We start from the raw sequence: 7750 nt of genomic DNA on the forward strand, positions 1-7750 counted from the left end.
ATATACGCATCTGAAGGTTGTGATATCTTAGTCTGGATCTCCTCTGGGAGCGGAAACAAGTATGGATATGTGGATCTCATGTTCTCCTCATCTTTCCAAGTCATCTTTTCAACATTTTTGTTCTGCCAAAGTAGATTTACCAATGCCACGTCCTTGGTCTTCAACTTACGAACTTGTCAATCTAGGATGGTAATGTGACACTCTTCATATGATAGTTGTTTTGTAACCTGAACATCATCAAGGGGTATGACTCTAGAAGGATATCCAATGACTTATGGATCATAGACACATGAAATACTAGATGTACAGATTCCAAGTCTAAAGAGAGATCTAACTCATAGGCCACCTGGCCTACTTTACGTATAATCATGTAAGGTCCAATGTATCTAGGGCTTCGTACAGGACCATCTGAATACTGGAATGGTAGCTATTGTTATATGCAAACTCAATAAGCAGCAAATGACCATCCCAACTACCTCCGAAGTCTATCATACATGATCGTAGCATATCCTCGAGCGTTTGAATAGTACGTTCAGCCTTCCTGTTTTTCTGGGGATAAAATGATATACTGAGGTTCACCTGTGTCCCCAAACCTTTTGTAAAGATCTCCAAAAGTTAATTGTAAACTGGGCATCTCTTTCTGAAATAATAGATTCTGGAACACCAAAAAGTCGTACTATCTCCTTAATATATAACATCGCATAATTTTTTACGGAATAAATAGTCCTGACAGGTAGAAAATGTGCTGACTTTGTAAGCCTATCAACAATCACCCATATCGAATCAAAATCACATTGAGAACGAGGAAGCCTATAATGAAATATTGATCGCCTCCATTTCCAAGTCAGAATCTAAATATTCTGCAGCAACCCACTCTGCTTCTGTGCTCAACCTTAACTTGCTGACAGTTAGGGAACTGAGCTACAAATTCGGCTATATTTTTCTTCATTTTATCCCACCAGTAAATTCTCTGATATCATGATACATCTTCATCGTCCCTGGATAAATAGAATAGCGGGAATAATGAGCCTCTCCTATAATTTGTCGGCGTAACTCTGCAACATCAGGAACACACAGTTTGCCTCGATATCTTAAGAATCCGTTTCCAGTAGTCTCAAATGGTGTCTTCTCTTTCTGATGAGTTGTATCTCCATAATAGATTAGCTTGGGATCCTCGTACTGGCATTTTTTAACCTTATCTACTAGAGATGATGCTGCTGAATCCTAAATAGTAACTCCTGTTGACACCCAATTTTGTCCCTCCTTTATTTAATTCTATTCACTCGGGCGTCTAAATTTATTGACGAGCTAAATACTTTATTTTCACTACTATTATTTTAGCTACTTTTATTTTTTAACATTACAAGTATTACTTTAACACAAATTTTTAATGATTCATCATCATTTCATTTTTTTGGGGTTTGGACTCGTTAAATTAATTACAAGACAACGCTTTGCAAAATATATATATATATATATATATATACATATACATTTTTTTTACATATTAATTATTTATCATCTTTACCAGTTATTAAATTGAAAGCTCAAAATAATTAAATAGCGGAGGAAGGATCAACAATTTTCAACCAAATTAATGGACCATTAATACAAATACAATATTATCCCCTACTCAAATAATCAGCCCACAATTTTAATACCCAACCCACATTGTATCATCCCACATTTAATTCAAGCGACCAGCCCATTACCCCTAAATTTTCGGATCAATTGAGCCCACATTTCACTAAACCGATCCAGCCCAATTTTTCCCCTAAAGCCCAATCCCTTCAACCGGTCATCTCTTTCTCTTTTTACCCTAATCCCCTTATCTTACTCATTCCCTTCTCCCTCCTCTTATCTCCTCACCGCCGCACCCATCTCCCTTTCTCCCTCACGTTCTCCCTCTGCACCCCACTCTTTCTTGTCCCCCCACGTTCTCTGCCGCCTCCACACACACCTGTCCCCCACTCCTTCGTCTCTCTCTCATACGCTCCCTTCTCTTTTCTATAAAAGGGAAATTTTACTCAACGCTAAAGGGGGGGAATTCTTTTGGCTCTTGAATGGTTTATTTTTAGGAAGAAGAAACCCGAATCAAAGGAAAAAGATCCCAGGTTTTCTTGACATCAAATTGAAATGCAAAAAAAAAAACAAAACATTTTTTCCGTTTGCTCTGCCATCATTTCGAATTCGAGTACATAAAATTCGGGGATTTTTTTTTGGGTATTTTGAAGGATTTTCTCAGGTTTTGGGAGAATCACTGAACATTTTAGATAGGTTTTTACGGAGCGTTTCTTGAGAAAACGATTATTCAACGTTCTCCCAGAGCCTACCCTCACAATTCATACACCTTGGATCAATTATCATCTGTTCTTGAACACTTATTCAACATAAAATTCCTGGTCTGTTTCGATCTGAGGTTCGAATCGTTCGTCGTGTTCGGGTCTATTCATAACGAGAGAGTAGATTTGACTGCCTCGACACCCACTTCACTGCACACAAAAGAGGTAAACCTCGATACATTTATTGCTCATAATCTTTGGTTCTCTGTTTTGGTTAAGATTTTGCCTGTGCTGCTATATGTCTAATGATTATATAGTTTATTTGTCGTCGCGTTATTTGTTTGATGTTTTGGGGCTGTTAGGATAGAACGTTAATCGCCAAAAAAATGAATTTGAAAGATGCATACCGTAATTTGGATGTTTAGACTGAATTCCCAGAACTTAGAACCCATTCAGAGCCGAATATACATGGGTATACAATGAGCTATCAAGATAAGGCGAAGGAATACAGTCGATATACGTCTGCTATACACACTATGGTGTGTATACCTTAGGTATATCATGTATATAATTAAAACAGGACAGCACTGTCCCTCTTTTGCTCTATTTGTTCGAAGTAATGTATACCGTTATGAATGTAATCTGCCTGGGTTTAGATGTGACGCAATGATTATACGACATATCGATATTGGTTGTTGATTTTATTTGGTCTGAAAGGTCGTGGCTGTTTGTTTAAACTGTTAAGATTAATGGAGAATGGTTAGTTTGAGACTTAGGCCATTTTACCTTATCATCGCTGTGGGGTTTAAGTCAAATTTGATCAACGCTAGACACTAGTAGCTCGTCTAGTTAGTTGTAGTTTCCTCTAGTTTACATTGTCATGACTGTTTGTTGAAGTGAAATCTGATCAATGTTAAAAAGGGGTTTGAGGTTCATGCTAGTTCATATTGTCATAATTGACTGTCTTGGGTTGAACATGATTAGTATTGAACTAAAATCTTGCAATTTTGCTAGCCTACACTGATATAGTCGTCTGTTTAAGTCTGGATGTGATTGATGCCACATGAACATACTAAATGCATACTTTCTCTCAGATGTCTTATTCAAAACTTAAGGCTTTGGCATTAGTTAGTATACTAGTCGAAATCATTTCCCTTTGTTTATGATTTCTAGAATATGCTCTGTGTTCCAATGAGACAATGCTGTCCAATCATTTCCCTTTCATTTATTTCTTTTGCTTCAGTCATTGTCTGATTCTGTGATTGTGTATTGATTTTGAATCGATTAATTTAGAATATGTAGTTTAATATCAAATGGTTTGGTCTTTTCAGAAAATGTTGACACTCTAAAGTTTTGGATTAATAAGGGGCTAATTTAAACACTGTTGGTTAATTGATAATCCCATTAGACTAAACTGATACTCTCAGTTAAGGGTAAATGAGATGCAAACTGATCTGACCCTGACCCATCTCAACTGTTAACCAAATTATGAATTTGCATAATCTGAATTATTGCAAATATGTCATGAAAACAGCCCCAAAACATTCCTTTGAAAATAAGGAGAGGCTTCCCTAAGTTTGTTTTCCCCACCTTGCCATACTTTGTTTGAACTCTAATTCTGATTTGCTTGTTGATAATTTATTAAAGTTTAGCATGATTGAGTCTTATTTTTAGAAGTCCATGAGTTAATTTCACCTATTAAGTGCAACATATATATGATGCAAGAATCTGTTTTTTTTTCTCATTGATTTTTCATGCTCCAATGCATCAAACTTCTAGACTTGCCTGTTGGATTCAATATCAGTTGTCCTCTATCTATGTTCATTATTAGGCTTAGTTCATTTTTCTATCTTGGTTTAGTAATACTGAAGCAGCAAATTGGAAGCCTTGTTTGGCCGAGATTACTAGAATATGTCTTAACATTTTAACGAAAGTTATTGATAGTTCGGTTAGGTAAATCCATAGTTCACATCTGTTCTAATGTCTCTCGTTTAGTTGTTCCCTTTAGAGTTTAAATTGTGGGGAAATGCTAGTTTTTAAATAATCTTTAGTATGAGTCACTGTTATGTTCTATTTTATTAACTGTATTTATTTTACCTCCTGAAATATGCTTCTCTCAGATAAGCATTTCTGAACAAGGAAAGTTTGATATTGAAAACCTTATGCTGTTATGCTGTCCTAGAGTGTTTTCCCTACAATTTAAATCTTCATAAAAGTCAGGGGCTAATTCAGTCTTCAATATGATGTGATTTAGTATATTTTCTGCTGGTGTGAGTCTCTATAATAATCGTGTTGTTGATTAACGCAAAGATATAGCTTTGCAACTTCAGTAGTTTAATATGGGGAGACTATAGACTCTTAATAAAGAAATAGAGGAAGATCACAAATTGTTGTTTCCAGATTGACTGAAAAACAAAGTATATATTTCAATTATCACGAAGGCAAGTATATATATGATTTGTTTCATGTATTTCTTATCATATTAAAGTCTGCTTCTTGTTTTCTAATCTTTTTCTTTCTTATTTTCTTTTGCATGACGCACCGGAGCCGAAGAGTCTCATTTTGAGACTCAACGACACCGCCACCGCATGGAATCCGCAGCCATATACTAAATTCGCTAGGCCTAAGCCCAATAGGAAAACAGACCGCAGCAGCAGTCCAAAGAAAATGGGCCTAACCCATTCACTCTTTACTCTCTTCATCATTTGTTATGGTTGTGTATTTTATTTGCCTTGTATGACTAACATTTATTTTGTCTTACTAGATTAAACGAACCATAGTAAAGTTAGTGGGTTTTAGTTTTTTTTTAGTAATGGGTAGTTAACTCCACAAATTACATTCTCTTCTATTTTCTAAACTACTCAATAGTATCTATAAAATTTGATTGGCACAATTGATTTTTCAAATTAGCACAACCACATCAAGCTAAAAGAATCAAGATTTACTCTTTTACCTTAGAACACTTGAAATGCACATTTGTTAAAACATTAATATTAATTTTGCAATAACTTTACAAATACATTTTAATTGCTAGTTGACGTAATTCATATTTCGAATACATACGAACATTACTCCATTCCGTTTCTCTTGGTTTATTTATAATAAAACTCTTTTTTATTCGATCACTACTTTTCTACAAGTATTATTTTAAACAACATTATTACACTTCCGTTTAAAAACCTTAATCACATTTATAAGTCATATTTTCAAAAAATAGCATTAAAAATATTCTTTTATACAAATTATTATTATTTTTTACAATTTCTATTTTAAATAGCATTCTTACATATCTATCTATAACTTTAGCCATATTTTTTAAAGCTACTATCTTTTTTTCATAATACTATATTTACACTTAGCCTAATTAAATTTTAGTCCGGTCGGTTAACCATTGTTAATGGGTCTTAAAGGGTGCCTAATACCTTCCCTTTAGACTAATTAAACCTCTACCCAGAACCTTAAGTTTCGCAGACCTTAAACAGAGTCAACTTTAAACATAACTTTAATAAACTTTAGGTGTCCTAATTCACCGTAAATAATTAGGTGGCGACTCCTTAACATAAACAAACAAAAATAGGGATCTCCAATACGTCATACTTCTATTTTAACCCCGGGGTTAAAATGGGGTGTGACAACTCCTGCATCGCTCAAATTCAATATTCGAACTCTAAGGCTAGCTTACCGGCGAAGCTCATGAGCTAACTCTCTTTTTTTTTGGTCGCAAATAAGATAGGCTACCCATGGATATGCAACTAAGGACATTGGCAACTACATTTGCCTTCCCTAGATGGTACAGAATGTCAACATCATAATCTTTCAACAGATCTAATTATCGCCTCTGACACAAATTCAACTCCTTCTACTTGAAGATGTACTGAAGGCTCTTATGATATGTGTATATATCAACATACCTCCACATCTTTATCACATCAACCACTGCAGCTAACTTCAAATCATAGGTCGGATAATTCTTGTCGTGCTTCCTCAGTTGTCTTAAAGTATAAGTGATAACCTTACCATGCTGTATCAACATACAACCCATTTCGATGACCTAAGTGTCACAATAAATAGCATAACTCTCTAGAAGTCTCAAAACTGACACTGAAGTCTGTTTGTATTTCAACTCCTAGAAACTCCGCTCACAACCATTAGTCTACTGGAAATTAGTTGCCTTCTAAGCCAGCTTCGTCAGTGGTGCATAAAGGGAAGAGAAACCTTGTACAAATCTCCTGTAATAACCTGCTAAACCCAGAAGACTACAAATCTCTATCAGTGTTATGGGTCTAGGCCAAGTCTTCATGACTTCTACCTTTTACATATCAACCCTGATGCCCTCCTCTAACATAATGTGCCCCAGTAAATCCATAGATTTCAACCAGAACTCACATTTAGAGAACATTGCGTACAACTTCTGATCCTGAAGGACTCTGAGTACAACACGCAAATGTTCTGTATGCTTAGTCTTTGATCGAGAGTAAATTAGAATATTATCGATAAATACAATCACACATTTATCCAAGAAAGTTATAAATACATGATTCATCAAATAAATAAATACTGCCAGTGATTAGTCTAACCGAACGACATCACACGAAACTCTACGTGACCATATCTGGTCGTGAAAGCTGTCTTCGAATTGTATTTATCTCTGACCCTAACCTGATGTTAACTTGACCTCAAGTCTATATTTGAAAAACATCTGGCACCCTGCAACTAATCAAATAAATCATCAATTCTTGGGAGCTATACTTATTTTTTATCGTCACCTTATTCAGCTGCCTGTAGTCAATACACATTCGCAACTAGTCATCCTTCTTCCTTACAATTAATACTGGTGTTCCCCACAATGACGTATTAGGCCTAATAAATCCCTTGTCGAGCAAATCTTTCAACTGCTCTTTCAGTTCCTTCAACTCAGAACCGGCTATCCTATAAGGGGGAATAGATATTAACTGAGTTGCTGGTAAAACATCAATAGCAAAGTCAATCTACGCTCTGGCGGAAGGCCTAGAAACTCATCTGCAAATACATCTAGGAATTCATTAACCACTGGAACAGACTGAATGGTCGGTGGTTCTGCTTCTGCATCTTAGACTCGGACAATGTGATAAATACAATCCTTTGTGATCATCTTCTTTGCCTTGAGATAGGAAATAAAATTACCTCTCGGTGAAGCTGTGTTACCTTTCCATTCCAACAATGGCTCTTCTGGAAATTGAAACCGAACCATCTTTATTCTGCAATCAACGTTAGCATAAGAAGCCAACCAGTCCATGCCCATAATAACGTCAAAGTACACCACGTATAACTCAATCAACTCAGCTACGGTACGACGATTACGAACTATAACTACACAATCTCGGTATACCCATCTAGCTATCACTGGATCACTATCAAGTGTAAACACCTCAAAAGGCCTAATCGACTCGGGTTCCACCCAAAAATCACCAGCAATAAAATGAGTAACA

This window comes from Lycium barbarum, chromosome 2 (genome assembly GCF_019175385.1).
Source record: "Lycium barbarum isolate Lr01 chromosome 2, ASM1917538v2, whole genome shotgun sequence".
NCBI lineage: Eukaryota > Viridiplantae > Streptophyta > Magnoliopsida > Solanales > Solanaceae > Lycium > Lycium barbarum.